The 19,624-nt window shown below is 43.6% G+C and overlaps 1 long non-coding RNA gene across 1 annotated transcript; it reads right to left on the reverse strand.

Moving 5' to 3' along the window:
- Nucleotides 1-3,982: 3,982 nt before the first annotated feature.
- LOC126533832 (uncharacterized) lies at nucleotides 3,983-19,156 on the reverse strand. The gene is made up of 5 exons (XR_011895819.1): nucleotides 19,050-19,156; nucleotides 18,167-18,325; nucleotides 13,362-13,451; nucleotides 5,652-5,753; nucleotides 3,983-4,518 (listed from the first exon to the last, which is right to left on the reverse strand). It is a non-coding gene; the product is annotated as an uncharacterized lncRNA (long non-coding RNA).
- Nucleotides 19,157-19,624: the final 468 nt, after the last annotated feature.

Here is a 19,624-nt window from a genome sequence, read left to right on the forward strand (position 1 = left end):
TTGGAGAAAAGTTACAATTGTACCTTCAGGGCAAAGCATTGAAGCCGACACTAATGCTTAGCGTTGCACCCAAATTTGTCCTATATTCTTCTAAGAACAAGCCACACTTGAGAGCACGTGATGCGATAGCCGCTGAAGCGTTAGTCAGTCTAAAGCTTCCCTAAACCCGGCGACAACTTTCTGTGGTAACCGATTGAAAGCTAGGGAGTCGAAACACACTTTTCTGTTTGCTACACATGCAGTACGTGAAAGTATGCGACTGGAAGCTACGCAGCTTCAAACAAACAGTAGCCAAAATTATTTTAGTTTTTTGTTGAAGATTTATTTCATAATACATAAAAACCTTGATTGGTAAGATGATCTTCTTTTCTTGCTGTTCCTTGTTTTATGGCTTTTCAGTGTCCATGTGGGGTCTTCCTGGCCCTGTAAGCTGCGAGCAAAACGTCGGCACTACTTGGCGTAGTAACACAAGAGCAGTAGCTTCTCACGTGTTAGCGCGTCCTCGTTGCTTTGGCTTTGCTACGGTGGCTGGATGGATAGGTGCGCCGAGTAGCTTCTCCGGCCCGGCTAGCCACCGTAACCAGTAGGGCCCTGGAAGAGGGGCTCCACCCTACACTCTACAAAATTATACTATACAAAACAACCTATAGCACGATAAACGTTTACTCTCTCTCTCTCTCTCTCTCTCCGCGGCAGGAGTGGCGCTGTGGTTGGAGGCCTGTCGTGAAGTGCGCGCCGTCTGCTACTCGATCGGTTGAAATAGCGCGTCTGTTTTAGTTAGCACAATTAGTCTTTATTGTCGAACACAGACGAAACAAAATGGTTACATGTTCTCAGAGTGCACAGAAGAGTGATAATTCTTACAGCAATGAGTCATCTTCAAAAACAGTCATGCATATCATCTCATAACGCGTAGGCGACACGGTGCGCAGCGCCCACCGTCACAATAGTTCTACATCTTCCAGTAATTAACTTAGAATATTAAGTAGCGAACTGAATACTGTGTAAGATGCCCGTGAATACCAACCGTTTTAGTCTTCGAGACAGTGTGAAAGTGTTTCTGCACTGAAGTGAACTGGCTAGAGGAGCACCACCTGCTTTGCACCGAATCGTAAGTCGGCTGCTATAACAGAAGCCACGGGCTAATTATCGCTGATTTCGATGCCCTGAAACCCATTGCTCTCCGAGAAACCTGAGCTTGCTCTTCACTGTGCTGAGACTTTTGAACCGCATCAGTGATGTGCGACCGCAACTCCTAGGAGCATTTCATTAGGCGTATTGTGCAGATTCCGAAGGTGTATCTGCGGCCAATGACTGACACTGTTCCTTCGAATCTACTGGGCGCCCCGGCTTACATATCCTTGAAAATTCCGGGAAGAAGGACAAGCTAGACCAGGACAGGATGCCGGCCACTGAAATCGTAATGCCACAGTGAGCCAAACTTACACACATTTCACGCAACTAGAAAGCGATTGAAAAAGACGGTTGTTCAATAAGTATTTGTACTCGAGTGAAGAAGGGAACCTCTTGAAAGACGTTCGTCCAGCTGATTCTTTGTGAGAAGCTTGCAAATGTTTTGTGCACTATTGTCACAGATATCAACAGACTCACTGCACCAGAAAATTCAGCTTCATGTGGCACAGCCCCGGTTCACAAGAAAACGATTGCTGTGTGCACTGTCCCTGGCAGGTTTTTCTTCCTTTCTTCAACTCATGCTTTCTGGACCCGCGCTTTCGAAAAAAAAAACACGAGCTTACGAACACCATCATCATGCTAATACATTACTCACCTGCGCTGCCATGTGAAGAGCAAGAACATGCCTCCTGAGCCTCAGCAGTAACTAAAAACCACCTGACGCTACGACATGTCATGAGCGATGTAATACTGTGTAATACTTCATTTAAAGCTGTAGTGTAGTGCCTAGAATAGCTATAGGTCGCTCTTGAAATATGGCGATTCTCATTTACGCGTGCGATCAAAAAATTACCCTATTTCATTCCAACATACCTATACTATCATCATTAGTCTCAACTATTATTTTGCATGCTACAAGGTACTCTTCTCTGGAGTTAATCACAGTTACCAGAACAATGTAAGAAACGAAGGTTGCATTTATATTGCAAAGGTGGAGAGCTTCACACAAATTAACATACGCCTTGGTAATAATTGAAGAGATTCGCGCAAGGAAATACAGCCACAGCGTTAATTTTTAAGAATGTCAATATTTATTCTATCGTAATTTCGATTCCTTCAAGCCAACTCATTTGGATAGTGCGTTTCGGAGCATAAGCGCACTCAGGCCCTGCAACAAATACGTTCGGGTGAAGCACCTACATGCCATTTCGCAAAAAAAATTTGACTCGCTGTACACGAGCTGAAAAGGCGCTGTTTCGTCCGTGCGGTATTTGTGCTCCTCCTTGCAGACTCAATTTTACATGTTTACCAAACTAAACCCCATTACAAGTTTCTTTATATTTTCGCCTCCCACCTGTAAAACAAACCGCTGACGGAGAAAGCGATATTTTACTTTCGGGAGTGACAGATCTCCGCCGCATTCAGAAATCTGTAACTGTCTATGGCGTCAATGCGAAGACGGTTTTCTGTTTAAAGACAATGATTAATACGCCACATTTCAACTGTAATACGGCCGCCTAGCACCAGACACGCGCCGCTTGAGACAGGCCTCTGACCGCCGCGCCTAGTTTGTCCTCATGAAGCGGAGAAGCGCCGAACTACCCAGTCGGAAGAAGGCGCACCCACTCACCGTGCCACCATAGCTTTGCAGCCACACAATGTTGTTGTCGGCCATAGCTTCCTACCAGAGGAAGCGCTCCGGCACTCACCAGGTATCTCGCAACGTTGGCGTAATGAGGTATGTTAGTGTGTAACGTTAATTTGGAGCCTAACTTCAGTTTTTTGAAGCGAAGCATTCTTTGCCTCTTCCTTCGAGTTTCCCACCGCTGCTACTGTTGATGCTGCTGCTGTGGGCTGATGTCGCGCACACCGCATCGGGGAGAAAAAGCGACGGGAGAAGGTGGTTTTCACACCACCACGTCGAATGTGAACAATGCCCTCTGGAGTTCCCTGGCTGTCGCCACATTGGCCGCTTCACAGCTGCATTTATTCGTGACTGCCAAGATTGTGGTGCTTTAGCCTCGCTCGAACACATGCTCTGGTCTTGCGAAAGAATTGAAGACTCGGCGATCAAGGATGCGTCCAGGTGGGAGGCTGCACTTCGCAGCCCGGACCTGGATGAACAATTCTGGGCTGTCCAGCAGGCTCACGATGTGGCCGTGAGGCTTGGCCTTCCGGTCCCAACGTGGGAGCGGCCCGCTTAGTGATTAATTATGACTACTTGCAGGACCACATAAAGTTTTCCTTCCTTCCTTCCTTCCCCTCAGAAGTATTGTACAAACTGCAGTGCTTCCCTTTCTACTAACGTGCGAGGCCCGAGGGGACGCATATGGAACGGTAGAGAGCAGAAGGAGAGGGAGAAGAGGGAGTTCTAATATAAGATAGGGGGGAGGTGACGTGAGAAGGCAAGAGAACCACGCTACTATACGACAGAAGTTGCGTGGAAACAGTTTAAGCTTAAGTTCAAGTAACGGTACAGTACGCTGCTGCTATTTCTGAAAAATAAACGCCTTGCTAATATGTCAAGTGGGCAAACATAACCTGGGCGTGCAGAAGCAGAGCCGCAATAATTAAACGCACCTCAGGGTCCAGGAGACACTATGGAAGCGGTCGACGTTCGAATCAACACTTCTGTGGCCGTCGCGTTAGCTTTGCGGCTATGGCATTGCTGATGGTCGTAGATTTGATCCCAATCGCAGCAGCCGCATTTAGACGGGGGCGAAATAGAAAACGCACGTGCACCTAAATTTTGAGACATGTAAAAGCATCACGGTGTAAAAATTAATCCGGAGTCCGCCACTGCGGCTTGCCTCATAATCCGAGTGCGGTTTTGGAACGTACAGCCCCATAATCCAATTCAAGTTTATTCCTTCTACCACAATGCAATGTGCCATGCGAGGAAATGACAACGCTCAACCCTCTAAGAAGTTATAAAATATGGCGCACAACAATGCCTCAAACAAGTACTTCTCCCTGTGTGTTCTGTGTGTTACGGAAACAAACATCAACTCACGGCTCTCGTGTTAGCCAAAACGTTGAAGAAATTAAGCTTTTGCAGTCAACATCACCGCTAATTATCTTTTATCGAAGCATCCAGCACGAGAAGCTTCCCTTACATCGATTGCCACGTGCATGGGATCTGCATAATTTTTTTTCCAACATTTCATTTCAGTAACTTGCCTTGTAATCGCAAACATGTGCTATGTAGAAAGAGCCCTTGGATATAAACAGCCTACAAAATTTCTGAATTTTGAAGTTTGTTGAGCGCACATAGCTGATAATGGTATTACGTAGGATTTTGAATCACTGGTGTGCTGACGGCTCAGGTATATATGTGTGAAAGGATCCCAGGTCAGCCTAATCCAGCCTTGACTCCATTGCTTTCTGTAAAAAGACAATAATAGGTTCAGTTTTCGCAAGAATCGAGCTGTCTTCAACAATGTTTCATATTGCACATATGAATATATGTTTATTCAAAGTCTACTGAGCGCTCGACTATACAAATTTATTTCTAGCGGAGGAAGGCAAGCACAGCAATGCCACACATGACCTAATGTCACCGCCATCTTGCATTTCACGCTATTTAAATCGCGCTAACAGGCCTGTCGGCAGTGCATGTGCTCTTTATTGCATATACCTTCTTGTGTTTCTGCATGATTGCAGTGACTGGTGCCATTGATTTAGAGCATCGGGGTGGTTGTTTTTGATGTGGTGCGAGATCTCGCCCCATGCGTGTTCCATACAGGCTCGGGCACTTCATATCTATGCACAGATTCGTAACCGTGTTTCTTTTATTGCGTATTACCATGCTCACGATATTGATGGCGCATGTTCGGTGGACATCACATTTATTTCTGGAAACTACAGCAAATTACAGTGCATACCGGAACAAAAATACGGAAGTAGATAAGCAAGTAGATAAGCAAGTGGATACCACATACTAGTATTTCCATCTTCATCTCGAATGCTTCTCGAAACTTTAATGCCACACGCATAATTATGGGCGTAAACAAGCACCGGCCCCTTATTCCATGACAACCGACCACACTTGCAATGACTGCTCCTGACGTATATCTTATATTCGAAGGCACAATTGCGCTCGTTATCTTGTTTAAAGATTATTCTCGGCACGCTTGTGCGCACTCGTACCCATTGGAAAACACAATGTTGCTAGGGAGTTTTTCACGGGAATCTTCGTTCTACTTCTCAACTAGTGCTCGACACATAAATTTGTGTGATATCTTGATATGACCACTCTCCTGCATTAACATGTGACATGTGCTCCAGTATCATGTTTTTCTGTAGTTCTCCACTGCATTTTAAATATCACTTGTTAATTAAATATCCATCTTTCTGCCAAACGCTATATTTGGATGTTCTACAAACGATGGAGACCCGCAAAGTAAATATTTGTTTAAACATCATCGAATTATTTTGTTTCAACGCCATCGATTAAGAACGCGCAATTGTGTAGCATAGTCTATTTGTATCTGCAGGTGAGTCAGTCCCACACTTACCACATGTGCAAAGGCACATAGCCGAGCTAGATGTCGATTTGAAGTGGACGCCAGTCGCACACGCATTCCTTCCGACAGGAGGGCATGGATCATTGGGCGGCACTGCAAGAATAGGCTCGATCGTTTTAGAACGACAAAAGTGCGTTTCTTACCCACTATATTCAACCACAAATTGTACATTTCCTGCCTCAGAATGAATGGCAAACATGAACTTCATTTATTTCAAACATCTGAGAAACATCATTTATAATAGGTACATGTGTGGCATGAATTCACGTGGCAGAATTCAGTATGCCGCCTGAATTGGGCACTATTCAGCAGAAATTTTTGTCTCAAGTTTAATTTTTGGCTCTATCTCCTGAAAGTAGCGCGTAAAAGTACTGCCGCGAAATCACACAGCTGCAACAGAATTTAGCACAAGCTTTTTATATACATTGGGGTAGGCATTTCTTATGTAGAATAAATTTTCATATACATATGTGCTGTTTTTTGAAACAAATTTTCCCGAAGAAAGCCCACATACGGGCCTTCGTGTTAAGACAAACAGTCCTACTCGCGTTCATATTTTCAAATAACATCTTTTGTGATTATTTATTTCTATAAATCTTACTCCTTAACCAGTACTTTTTTTCAGATAAGAAGCAGCATATTTTTAACAAGCCTGCTAAATGTACGTTCCCGCAAAGTAAAGTGTTGTACTGAGCACCCTCTGGCAAGCGGACTGACCTTGTCACGGATGCCTTTGTACAAACGTTTAAGGGCGTTTGGGAGTGTGTATAATGTGTGGAATAGTGTGACTCATCAGAAATTCAGTTATATAGCTGCAAAATGATCAGTGTGGTCAACGCCAGCTCGAACGAACACTTTAGCAGTATTATGCAGAGAACTTTAGTCATATTTCATCAGTTTCGTGTTACCTTTAGCGCCAGGGGAGACTACGCCCATATAGGTACAAGTAGAGCCTAAATAGATCGCCGATTTCACAGAAGGCGCTTTTTAATAAAGAGGTTTGTTTTTCTTACTTTCCCACTGCTCAAAGTTACCAATATCAATTTCGGAGTACTTCTACATTCCTTGTTGCGGTAACCACTGCCTTTACTTGCAGTGTTATCTGGAGATCATTGCTATTGGAAACATATAAGAAAGGCGTCACTTTCAGTTACGTAGCTATTTCACTAGGAAAATGATGTAGCAAAAGTTTAGAGCCTCCATCAGCTGAGAGCTAAATGGACGCTTCAGTTTTCGACCCTGTGGCAGCAGTCTAATTTTTCTGCTAAAAAAGGCTGCGGTACCAGGATTTATGCTTAACTTCAACAACTCTCGCTGTGGTGCCTTTCACTACCCTTCGGTTATTTAAGATGGTAAGTTTAGAATATATTTTTACTTTTTTTTGCTAAATGTCGCTGTCCATTGAATTTAGGCAGAAATAGGTGTTTCTAGGCTAACGCAACATTTAAGGTTCAGATCAAGAATTGAAAAACTTTCAAACAAGGTTGTTTTGATTATGCACAAAAGATGTTCTGCAAACTTGAAGAGCAACTTATTGTTGTCCTTGGAAAGTATGAAATCGTCGCACCCTACCTCAAGAAACAGCTGAAAGTAAGGATAACGAAAAGCTAAACACGATCACAGAATGCACTTAGATCAACCCAGTGGCATCACCTGGGCGTTATTATTTGGAAAAGCTATCATGACGTTGTGTTTTGGTGTCGGTTCGCAGGAAACGTTTATATGTTAAGAGGATTGCAGAGAATTATGTGACCGCTGCTGAAGGAGGAAGGGGTGGAACAATGTATAGATTTAAAGCTTCTTATGATCAAAGTTCATAGGGGGACTTAGGTTAGCCCCATACTTTGAGCTCAATATTTGGGCCAGGAAATTATCAGTGGCGCAACATTTTAGTCACGCAAATTGATTTGATACGACTAGGTGTTAATCGAAGGCAGTGCATAACAAGGTAGCTACGTGGTCATTGCTGTGTAGAGAACGTTCGTGATGGGGAATGTCTAACTTTGCAGCTGCTCAGTATGCCTCTAATAAATATTGTGACAGGCCGGTAATTTCCGAGCTGTGCCTTTTCACAGCCATCTGACCTAAGCAAGTGGGCTACAAAGCCCACTAATACAAGCAGGGAATGTATTTGCCGTGGAGCACATCGTATTCTTCACAAAAAAAGTTGTGCAAGAAAGAACAGCATTTTCTTAGCTTTCGGAACTGACGCATACCTCTCAGGGGACAATGAAAACAGTTTTTCGTGAAGACTATGCTCTGCTAAGTTATCACGCAGGGCTTGTGTAGAAAACCTGCATGCCACCTTCGTCCAGAAAAACCGGCCAAAAATATTCACATAGCCCAAGCAGCGATTTGACAAGGATGCCGAAAGCAGTACTAGAAGGAAAACTCATCTGCTACAAAATGTTGCGTCAATATATAACGCCATATTTCGAAAAAGATAACTTCGGTTGAGCTCAGACACAAGAACTCCGCATCATCGAAGTATCTAGTGGCTTAGTAATCTGAGAAACTCATGGTGACCATTGTTCGTTGGACGAGCGTGGCATCATTTCTGCGTTTCCTCTCCAGCAGTGAAACCATCAACATCAAATGCTCCATCGGGCTCTGCTATCTTTTTTTACTCAGCCCTCGGAAAAGATCGGTCTCCTATGATCAGTATGGCCGTTTTGCTACCGCACATCATACGCCCCACCCCCCACTCAATGAGCAATTCGCGATATCTTGGCTGAGAGCTATCGCTGAAAACACAGTACAATCCAAAACTCGCTTCAAGGTGACCATCTCCTGTTGGACCACAGAAAGAGTTCCTGGAGGCCGCCAATTTTTGAGCAACGATAAGGCCAAGCAGGCTGTTATTTATAGTCATGTTGCAAGTAGCGATTTCGCTATACTGCTAGAAATCGCCTAGACAAATAAGCAGTCTGGGTTTCACATGAATGCGACTCTATGATCCAGCAACGAATGCGAGTATGAAAGCTAGCAGCTGCAACTTCAGGAAAGAGGTAGACGGCAAGCAAAAAAATGACCTCAAAATGAAGGCGCAAACAATGTTAGAAATACATGTACGGACAAACTCTCAAGTAAAACTGGCAGTTGGTATTCTAGATCAGAATTAAAGGAAATACTTGAATGAAAAATGACGTTCCACTTTATCATGTCGACAAGCAGATTCATAATCCAAACAAAAAATTATTCCTGCCTAGCAAAATGTAGGGGCTGAAGTTTTTAAAATACGGATAGGCTTGTGTACAGGAACCTGTTTGGGGCTTGAAACATCGGGTGTTGTTTGGCTACAGGAATCGGTTAAATAAATCTTGCTAAGACCATAGGGACAGTATTCATTATCGTGTTCTGACGACTTTCTTTTTTCGAGCCATAATATATTACAAATATTCGACGCGATGGCTTAGTCGCTGACTAGCACGAATAGTGGGTTTGATGGCTGTCGGTGGGTGCCCAAATTGCGGTGCACTTTGTAGAAGGTTTTCATTTAAACAATTGTGGTTTTACTGAAGCAATATCTACTCCTTTATTTGTGCTCTCCCTATTCCTCTCCTAATTATTGCAGGATTTCCTCAGAAACCTGGTTTTATACAAAAGTGGCGTGCACTAGAATGACCTTGAATGGTAGTACATGTTACTACCGGAATGATTATTTATATTCAGGTTGTGTTCATGTGCGCTTTTATTGTCATATGCGTATGATAGTGCAAAGAAAGGATAATTACTACACTACGCTATTCTTGCACTAGGCATATTGTACCTTCAACTCCTAGGGCAGGGTATTTTCCCTCCTGGTTAGTCAATTTACACGAAATCCCTAAAACTTGGGTAGACACAGAATAAAATACATATTTACCCGCCGTGGTTGCTCAGTGGCTATGGTGTTAGGCTGCTGAGCACGAGGTCGCGGGATCGAATCCCGGCCATGGCGGCCGCATTTCGATGGGGGCGAAATGCGAAAACACCCGTGTACTTAGATTTAGGTGCACGTTAAAGAACCCCAGGTGGTCGAAACTTCCGGAGTCTCCCACTACGGCGTGCCTCATAATCAGAAAGTGGTTTTGGCACGTAAAACCCCATCATTTAATTTAATTTAATTAAAATACATATTTATCACACAAGCAGGTGAGGTTTCTGACGTTCGTGTGACATCTTATGCATATTATCTATTACTTGTAGCTTTTTCATTTCGGGGCTCGTCATCTATAATTATCTTTTTAATGCCGTTGTATATTCTTTCGCACACACGTGTTATAAAAGAAAGCAAAGAACCTGGATTGCATACACCTCTCAAGCTGATTTTCAACGCTGACTAAACACCACTTTTTATTAGCAGCCTGAATGCTATTTTTTCCGGTTTGGAATAATGAACTTGAAGTGAGAGTTGGCAAAAGGCCACAAGTTCTTTGCGATTCTAGGAGTATATTTACTAGACAAATGACTTTCATAAGAAGTTTTGTTGGGATCGCGCAATACAATATTCGTGTTGTACTGTAGGTTCACTTTTGATCAATGCTCGGAATGTTGCCTAGAATATAGGGATCACTTTCGTGCTATGACCAAGTTCTCGAAAGAGGTATTAACGACTTTTTATAGGTCGTCATCGATTGATCAAGCCGCACATGTATATTGAATAAATGAATAGTTTGATATAGCATATCAGCTTGTAAGATCGAGATATCCATGCGCCTTCATTTTTTGTCATTTTCGCGCTAAGTAGCACCAGCCGCCGAGAGCACCGATTCTCGCTAGCAGAGAAAGTCTCATCAGTTAGTAATGTATCGCCCTGTATGCTTGACCGGTTTACAAGGGTCACATTGTATCTAACAAGGGTCACGATGTCACATTGTATCTAACGCACCTGCAAAGGCACTTTGCCGCGTTAACCGCCATAGCGTTGAGAAAAAGAACACAAAATGATGTTCATGTTGTGTGGTAGCTAAGCGTCTCTTACTACGTCGTCGAGAAAGTAGGATATAAATTAGGTGTTATTGTAGCTCACTAGAATACCAAAAAAGCTGGTTACACTTGATGCGCTATTGCCAGACGCTCCTCAAGAAACAAATAAAAAACACGGTGCTCTTACTAAGAGTCTAACGGTTCCATGTTTTGAAATTAGCTTTACCAAGAAGCCAGGAAAGTCAATAACATCTTGCCACTCAAATTGAATTTCCTAGGGCAAGGCGTCGTTTGCGGTTTTACATGAAAAATAAACAATATTGTCTCATCAGTAGTGCAGGATAAAACGTTGTCTTGGCAAGCTTATAGCCGCTGTTATAATTCTAGCTTTCTATATATTTTTATAGTTTTGCAGCAAGTTTCTCAGTTTTGAGGAGTTAACGTCTAAACATTCCGATATGAAGCTGCATTTTGCGTATGTTTAATCTATGTCGCTTATTAAACTTCACCCTTTAAAACTATGTTTTTATTTCTACGTATTGTATACGTTCCTTTAACAGAGCTTTTGAATGCGTAAAGCACGCAGAAAAAGAAGTCTGCGGACATAGGAAGGAGAGGGAGGTAGAAGGGTACACAATTTGAAAGTGGGGACATGACGCTTGTTTCATTTATTTGATATTCGCGGGCTTGTTAGATGTCTTCGCGCTATCGACGAGCGAACGGAGATGGGGGTGAATTCCTTCGTCGAGAGGTATAACGAATGCAGCTATAAAATTAAAAACTAACAACAATAAGATGAGTTTTCCGTCGGCCTCCCTGTGTACACAAAGCCAGGTTAGCTCCTTGATCTTGTCCTAGATCGAGATTCTGGGCAGCCCTATCTATCTATCTATCTATCTATCTATCTATCTATCTATCTATCTATCTATCTATCTATCTATCTATCTATCTATCTATCTATCTATCTATCTATCTATCTGTCTGTCTGTCTGTCTGTCTGTCTGTCTGTCTATCTATCTATCTATCTGTCTGTCTGTCTGTCTGTCTGTCTGTCTGTCTGTCTGTCTGTCTGTCTGTCTGTCTGTCTGTCTGTCTGTCTGTCTGTCTGTCTGTCTGTCTGTCTGTCTGTCTGTCTGTCTGTCTGTCTGTCTGTCTGTCTGTCTGTCTGTCTGTCTGTCTGTCTGTCTGTCTGTCTGTCTGTCTGTCTGTCTGTCTGTCTGTCTGTCTGTCTGTCTGTCTGTCTGTCTGTCTGTCTGTCTGTCTGTCTGTCTGTCTGTCTGTCTGTCTGTCTGTCTGTCTGTCTGTCTGTCTGTCTGTCTGTCTGTCTGTCTGTCTGTCTGTCTGTCTGTCTGTCTGTCTGTCTGTCTGTCTGTCTGTCTGTCTGTCTGTCTGTCTGTCTGTCTGTCTGTCTGTCTGTCTGTCTGTCTGTCTGTCTGTCTGTCTGTCTGTCTGTCTGTCTGTCTGTCTGTCTGTCTGTCTGTCTGTCTGTCTGTCTGTCTGTCTGTCTGTCTGTCTGTCTGTCTGTCTGTCTGTCTGTCTGTCTGTCTGTCTGTCCGTCTGTCCGTCCGTCCGTCCGTCCGTCCGTCCGTCCGTCCGTCCGTCCGTCCGTCCGTCCGTCCGTCCGTCCGTCCGTCCGTCCGTCCGTCCGTCCGTCCGTCCGTCCGTCCGTCCGTCCGTCCGTCCGTCCGTCCGTCCGTCCGTCCGTCCGTCCGTCCGTCCGTCCGTCCGTCCGTCCGTCCGTCCGTCCGTCCGTCCGTCCGTCCGTCCGTCCGTCCGTCCGTCCGTCCGTCCGTCCGTCCGTCCGTCCGTCCGTCCGTCCGTCCGTCCGTCCGTCCGTCCGTCCGTCCGTCCGTCCGTCCGTCCGTCCGTCCGTCCGTCCGTCCGTCCGTCCGTCCGTCCGTCCGTCCGTCCGTCCGTCCGTCCGTCCGTCCGTCCGTCCGTCCGTCCGTCCGTCCGTCCGTCCGTCCGTCCGTCCGTCCGTCCGTCCGTCCGTCCGTCCGTCCGTCCGTCCGTCCGTCCGTCCGTCCGTCCGTCCGTCCGTCCGTCCGTCCGTCCGTCCGTCCGTCCGTCCGTCCGTCTGTCTGTCTGTCTGTCTGTCTGTCTGTCTGTCTGTCTGTCTGTCTGTCTGTCTGTCTGTCTGTCTGTCTGTCTGTCTGTCTGTCTGTCTGTCTGTCTGTCTGTCTGTCTGTCTGTCTGTCTGTCTGTCTGTCTGTCTGTCTGTCTGTCTGTCTGTCTGTCTGTCTGTCTGTCTGTCTGTCTGTCTGTCTGTCTGTCTGTCTGTCTGTCTGTCTGTCTGTCTGTCTGTCTGTCTGTCTGTCTGTCTGTCTGTCTGTCTGTCTGTCTGTCTGTCTGTCTGTCTGTCTGTCTGTCTGTCTGTCTGTCTGTCTGTCTGTCTAACCGTTTTCTCGCCATCTTGGGTGACTGCGTGTTACCACACCATCAGGTGCGTGCCACTCTACAATGATAAAGAAGGTGCTTTAAACTAACCCAATCCTGGGAGCAATGCAACCGGTGTCACACAGTTTCCTCAAAGACAGCAACCCCATCCTTTAACACGATAGCCACAAATCAATGGATATGTGCCGTTTTGAAGTAAATCTCTCACCAACTTGAGTTACTGTGTATGTGCCACTGAATTTTCGGCAATTGAGGAAACACTTCTAAGTGTCGCTGTATTATTTCAATGCTAAGCGCATTCCCGTTGACAGTCATCGTGAGAAGGGTTCTGGAGAAATTTTTTTCAGCAATCCCGTGAAGAAGTTGATATCGTGAAATACTTCGTGAAATACTTACCGCAGGCGCACATGCAAGCCTTCCATCCTGGGCTAGTAAAACAAAGAGGTTTTCTCCCTTTTCGACATTCCTTCGTGCAACTTGGAGACACTAAATTCAGTAATAACAACAAGAAAAATTTGATTGGAATTGGTTGACCAACAAAAATTTATGTGCGATCAGTTCATTCTTGAAAAATACCTTGAAACAGCACTTTTTACATTTCATCTAAAATAAAACGACAATTCATAAACGTTGTGGAACATGCAAGAAAAAGCTTAATTTCTGGTTCTTCGATTAACTCATCATTAGCTATTGCTTCGTTCCGAATTTACACGCTTCTTGGAAACATAATGATCATTATAAAACTGGTGAGGGCAATGTGACGCTTCCAATCCAACTTTATAGTCTAATTTACAATTAAGCAACACCACTTTATAAATTTTTTACGGCATAAAGAAAACAGTAAAGCTCAATGATGACCACTTCCCGTAACAACATAATGTGTCGCTCGAATATCTCTCCTTGGCGTAGTTGGCTAGGAATACTAGAGCAGTCTTGATAGTTGGGGGAGATTGTAAGTGTCATTGTGAAATTTGCAGTGCGCACAATAGACAAGGACGCAGAGAAGGTTCGCTTACTCACAACTATTACTTACAACACTACAATAAATGAGTAAGCTCATGTACAGCAGCAACTGAATTTTTTTTTCTGATTTGCGACATAGAGTGCCACGTTCTACATAACACTGGAGTAATAGGTTTGTGTTGAGAGAGAAGTTCTCCAGTGTCACCTTGCTATTATTGTTACACTCTATGTTGCAATCAGGACCATGTAGGCACGACTCTATCAACCGTTTCGTAAACGCATATTTGCTCGTAGACAACACATTATACATACCCTAAAGTTTTGTTACTGATATTGAGAACTTATCTATTTTCATTTAAAAGTTACTACGAACAATTGGCAGGCGGAATAACACTGTTTTGAAAACGGAGGCATAATAATGGTATACTCAAATTACGAGTGGACATTTAGTGAAGTCTAAAGATTCAAGTAGGTTGGAGGCGTGCAATCGGCCATTATAACGTCATAATCGTTCCCTCGTTGCCTCCTCCATGTCTAATGCCAATTGAAGCGAACCTAATGACTGTCATATTTTAGATAAAAAACGTGCCACCGCTCTTCTTTCCGTACGGAATGGTCACGCGATATACGACATATAAGCATGAGGGTACCCCTAATTGGCGTAATTTGCTACATATACCATTCGTCAGTCTAATTTATAACAACTATACGGATAATTGCTGCTCACAGCCCTCAGCCAAGAAAGAAAAGGAAAGCAAAATTGATGTTTCTGTTACAAAATCGGCAATAGATCAATGTAGCAGGCAGCGCTACCAATGATTCACCTACCCAAGGTGCCGCAGCGATAGGAATATGAATCTCGGCGAAGCTACCTGACCTGGAGGAATGCGAAACATTGAACAGCAAAAATTTTTGCCGTTTGGGCTAGCACAAATAGATAAACTTGTATGCGCGCTTGCTTGTGTGTGTTTTAATAGAAAATCGCATGTGACCTGCACGGTTGGCTTGGCAAACCAATACTGCTTTGTGCATTTTTTTTACTATTTTGCTTAGGAACTGGGGGAACATTGATTTTGTGCCCATTTCAGTAACATTATTCCTCGCAAAAAGAAAAGTTTAGCTTCCTAGGATACAACATGGGGTTCTACTCCTGTCTTGTATCCTCAAGCAGGGGTCTTGGAGCCTAAACAAAGAATCAGTGGAATTATCTATTGTGAAAGGAGAACGCATATATATCTGTTGTAATGCCTAACATATCGACTATCAGAGAATCTGAAAACACGATTTGTCCCTTATCTAAAGGAGGGAAAAGTCCACTTGACGCCGACAAAAACTCTACGAAGATTTTGCCGAACATGCGTACAGCACTAACTATAGGGGATATTGCGCTGTGAATGTCTTCCAATCATGCCTCAATATCGATGGCATTTAAGTACTACTTGTAGAAAACTATAGTACGCACGTAGATATAAATATTTACTCATTTAAAGGGTACGTTTAAAGCAGGCTACGAGCATCTGACGTTGCCCTAACAGCCGGACACTTAGTGCACGTTGATTCCTCGACTGGAAACTTCACCGGTTTGGCCACAGACAATAAATGTACATCAAATTTCTGCAGTTTCTGCACGATAGCGTTTCATTTCATGTTTTATTTTTATTTATTCCACACACTATGTGCCTCAGTTCCTCGAGAAATAACAAAATGTAGTTTTGCAAAGATTTGGTTCGCGTTAATAACAGTCATCCTTTTCAGCCTACCACTTCTTGTTTCTGTTGATCTAGAGAGCATGTCTTCGAGTTATAGCGAGGAATGCGGGAGAAACTGCAATCAAAATTTACAACTGCCTGCTGCCATCACTTCTGCTTTCATAACAATGAAGTAAAACATTTCTAGCTCTACTATAATCGAGGTTAGATGTAAGCATGAAATAGTAACGGCAAAGCAAAATGGTTGCAGATGATATTAGCCACAAACTTTAAGTGAGTGTAGGAATATGTTCGGAACGACAAACACCACCACAGCACGACATACTGTGCGCTAGTAAGAACGCTGCCCAGCTAGACGAAGAAAACCAGCTGAAGGCCGCAGGACAGAGCGCACTGCAGAGATTGAAGAAGAAAATCGAGTGTAGGAGGCGCCACCCAGCGTTGCACTATCTTCCAACGCGACGCAAAACCCACACCGCGGAACTTTCGGACCGCCGGCGTCCAAAGGCAACCCTGTTTTATCGCCAAAAGATGACGATGAAGTGTATGGTGCCCTGTATCTGCCTTCTGAACGTCGCCCATTGTAAATGATAAATAAAACTTGAGCGTACTAGAAGTTACAGCGTCAGTGATATTGTGGGACCCTTGAACAAATTTGTTGGACCCCAATAGTGTGTACTTTGCAATTGTATACGTTATTTATAGCAAATAAACTTTCACACCCTAAACATCAGCAAGAACTCTAAAGCAATGTTCTTTTGTAATTTGCTTGCGCAGTACCTAGCGTGTGTTATGTGGTACTCTACAAAGGCTAGTGGACCAGAGACCGCACGTTCTTAGCTTTTGGCGGCTTGGTCGCGTAATCGTTTGTTGTTCTTGCAACTTGCCCGGGTGTTCTCATTTGAACGCCCGGAGAATGGGTGTGGCTTTAGCTTCAATGCGAGCTAAAAGCATTTCAGCCTTAATATAAAGGTTGCATCTAGAGTGAAGGACCGCGGTCTACCCGATTGTCTAAATTTCATTCCTTGGTATGCTGCAGTGTTTTACAGTATATAGCGAAGATCCTCAAAATCCATTTTACCTTTAGGTTTTTTTCAGGCAGTACATTCATGGAGTTATCAAAAAGTAACTGCCAGTCGTTAGTACTTTATACCTGCAGTTGCATAAACACCTGTGTTCACCAAACAGGTCGTGATTACGACGATAAAAAGCTGAAGTTGCCTTTGAAATATGCATTTCAGTTCTTGGTGATTATAGTCAAGAATGAAGACGCAAAACTGTGCTTTTTCTCATGCACGCACGCAAGTTCGCATTTGATGTACAATCAAGAACTAGTTACAAATAGGGAAACACAGTTTGTTGCTTGTCAGACACCTACCAGAGACCAGGATTCAAATAAAATAAGATATTACTCCATTTTTTTTATATTGCATGTGCACGAAATGGTGAAAATAAATGAACCAAATGCAAAAAGTGCTCATTTGTTAATTAAATGATCATTGACAGCAAAGAACGCTGAAATATGCGCTGCTGAATAGTTTGAATTATTGTATGCAAGTCTCTCGTTTTATTTTCAGCGCCTCTTTCTACGTAATATTTTTGTGGAAACCTGCGAGGGGGACAGAAGTAATTAAGGGAAATGAGACATCCGCTAATTAGTAGCAATTGCTAGAAAGGAAACCCATGCGATTTCCTCAAAAGAAAAGCCTCACGGATGAAGAAAAATTCGTCCTGGTCTGGGACTCTAACCTGAGACCACAGCCTTTGCGGGGCAGCCGCTCTAGCATCTGAGCTAACCATGCGGCTATCAGAAGGCAGGGCGAAGTCGAATTTGTCAAAAACTTGAAGCAAAGGCAGGAGTTTGACGTAATAGTACTGTGCAAACTCGCAAGGTGGAGAGAAGGAATTAATTAGGAGAAATGAGACATCCGCTCATTCGTAGCAATTGTTAGAAAGGAAACCCATACGGGTTCCTCGAAAGAAAAGCTTCGCAGTTGAAAAAAAATTCGTCCTGGTCCTGGACTCGAACCCCGGAACACCGCCTTTCCGGGGCAGCCGCTCTACCATCTAATCGGAGGTATCGGAAATTTTCTTCAACCACGACGCTATTCTTTCGAGGAACCCGTGTCGGTTTTCTTTGTAGCAAATACTAAGAATGGGTGGATGCCTCATTTCCCCTAAATAATTACTTCTCTCCACCTTGCGGGTTTTCGTAGAACTATTACGTCAAGCGCTTAGCTTCACTTCGAGCTGTTGACAAGTTCGACTTCTCCCTGCCATCTGCTAGTCGCCTTGTTTACTAAGATGGTAGAGCGGCTGCGCCGGAAAGGCGGTGCTCCCGGGTTCGACTCCCGGACCAGGACGAATTTTTCTTCAATATCGAGGCTTTTCTTTCGAGGCACCCGTACGGGTTTCTTTTGTAGCATATGCTACGAATAGATGGATGAGTCATTTCTCTTATTCGTTCACATCTTTCTACAAAAATTTAAATATGATTGAAGACAAGGGTACATTAAAAATTGCTCGTACCTCCGGGTGTACCGTGATGCCATCGCCGATTACTTCGAAATGGCGATAAAGCCATGCGGGACTGAATTATGGCTGTCGAATCATGCCACGTGCTTATAAAACCACGCAGAGTTTCTTTTGGCGAGTATACCTTCGATTCCAGCACGTGCGATGACCATACTGGAAAAAGTAAAATGGCATGGGTTTGGTATTTTCTGCTTGCGTACCCTCCTGTACCCTAAGTTTGCCAATCGTGCTGTAGAATGTTTTCAGTAAAAAGATCCTATTGCCGTTAGAAACACAACTCTTCACATCTAGGTGTGGAAGGCCAGTGTTCTTATACTAAATTAGTTAGTTAAAAGGGAGGAATTATTTAGCGTTTGTATATTAAGCGCACTACTTTGTATATCCATTCCACATATAAGTCAACCACCTGCAGCGCCTCAGATGCTCAGGGTATTGATTACGGAACTCGAAATGGGTAATTATAGAAAGATGTGCACCTGAAAAATAATGGCTTCGATAGATCCCATTGACATTATACATAAGATGCCTGCTGATACCTAAGTTTCATATATAGATCACTGATCAGTAGTGTCACTTATTTGGCAGCGCAATCTACAAATACTTAGAGGGAGGGACATCAGTGGAGCAGAAAGATTACAGACAAAGGTATCGGTATTTTACCTGGCCATACATCTGGCATCATGCGAGGAAAAATTACTGTACTCAAACTTCAATACCGAAAAAGTGTTTTCTTTGTCATTAGAGCAAAGCAAATTTAAGACACAGCCTTCCTGATATCCGTACTCCACCATTTCTAAACATTTTTTGGTACCCTGCAGCTTCCAGCCCCCAAAGTTCTAATTCGTAAAATCTTCAAAATGGCAGATATTTCACTTACTTGATGTGAGCACAACAAGCTCTGCAAGGATGTGGAAGGAGGCAAACGGTCTCGTAGTCATAGTTGGCTGTAAAGAATACCAGATGGCTCTTCGGCTTTTAGTATTGAATAGATAGCGCAATACGTAAACAATGGACAGCGCAGCAAAACGCGCAGGTAAAAAATGACTTCAGCATGTAGTCCTATTGTTCATGTGCACCTGTGGTTAAAACACTCTTAGTGCTAAAACGAAGCTGCACAATATTTATATCTGGTACTCCAACTTAGTTTCTTGGTTATTATTGAGCATTGAACCTACTCAAAGGGCGTTATCTACTGATTGCTTCACGTGGAGAATATGTACAAATGTAGAAAGTTAAAAACCTTATGCGCCACTAAAAGGATGAAAGTTCAGTCTTTAAAATAAGAATTCACTCACTGTAGGGTGTTTTAATCTTGGAAGCCTCTGGATTGGAGTTTTTGTATTACTAGTTTACCTTACTGGAATAGCAAATATGCGAGATATTGAGCCGCCTTCGCGCCGTTGCCGTGGAGTCCGGCGACGTTATCGTGGTGCTACCCTGGTATGAACGATG

The sequence above is a fragment of the Dermacentor andersoni genome, chromosome 7 (genome assembly GCF_023375885.2).
Source record: "Dermacentor andersoni chromosome 7, qqDerAnde1_hic_scaffold, whole genome shotgun sequence".
NCBI lineage: Eukaryota > Metazoa > Arthropoda > Arachnida > Ixodida > Ixodidae > Dermacentor > Dermacentor andersoni.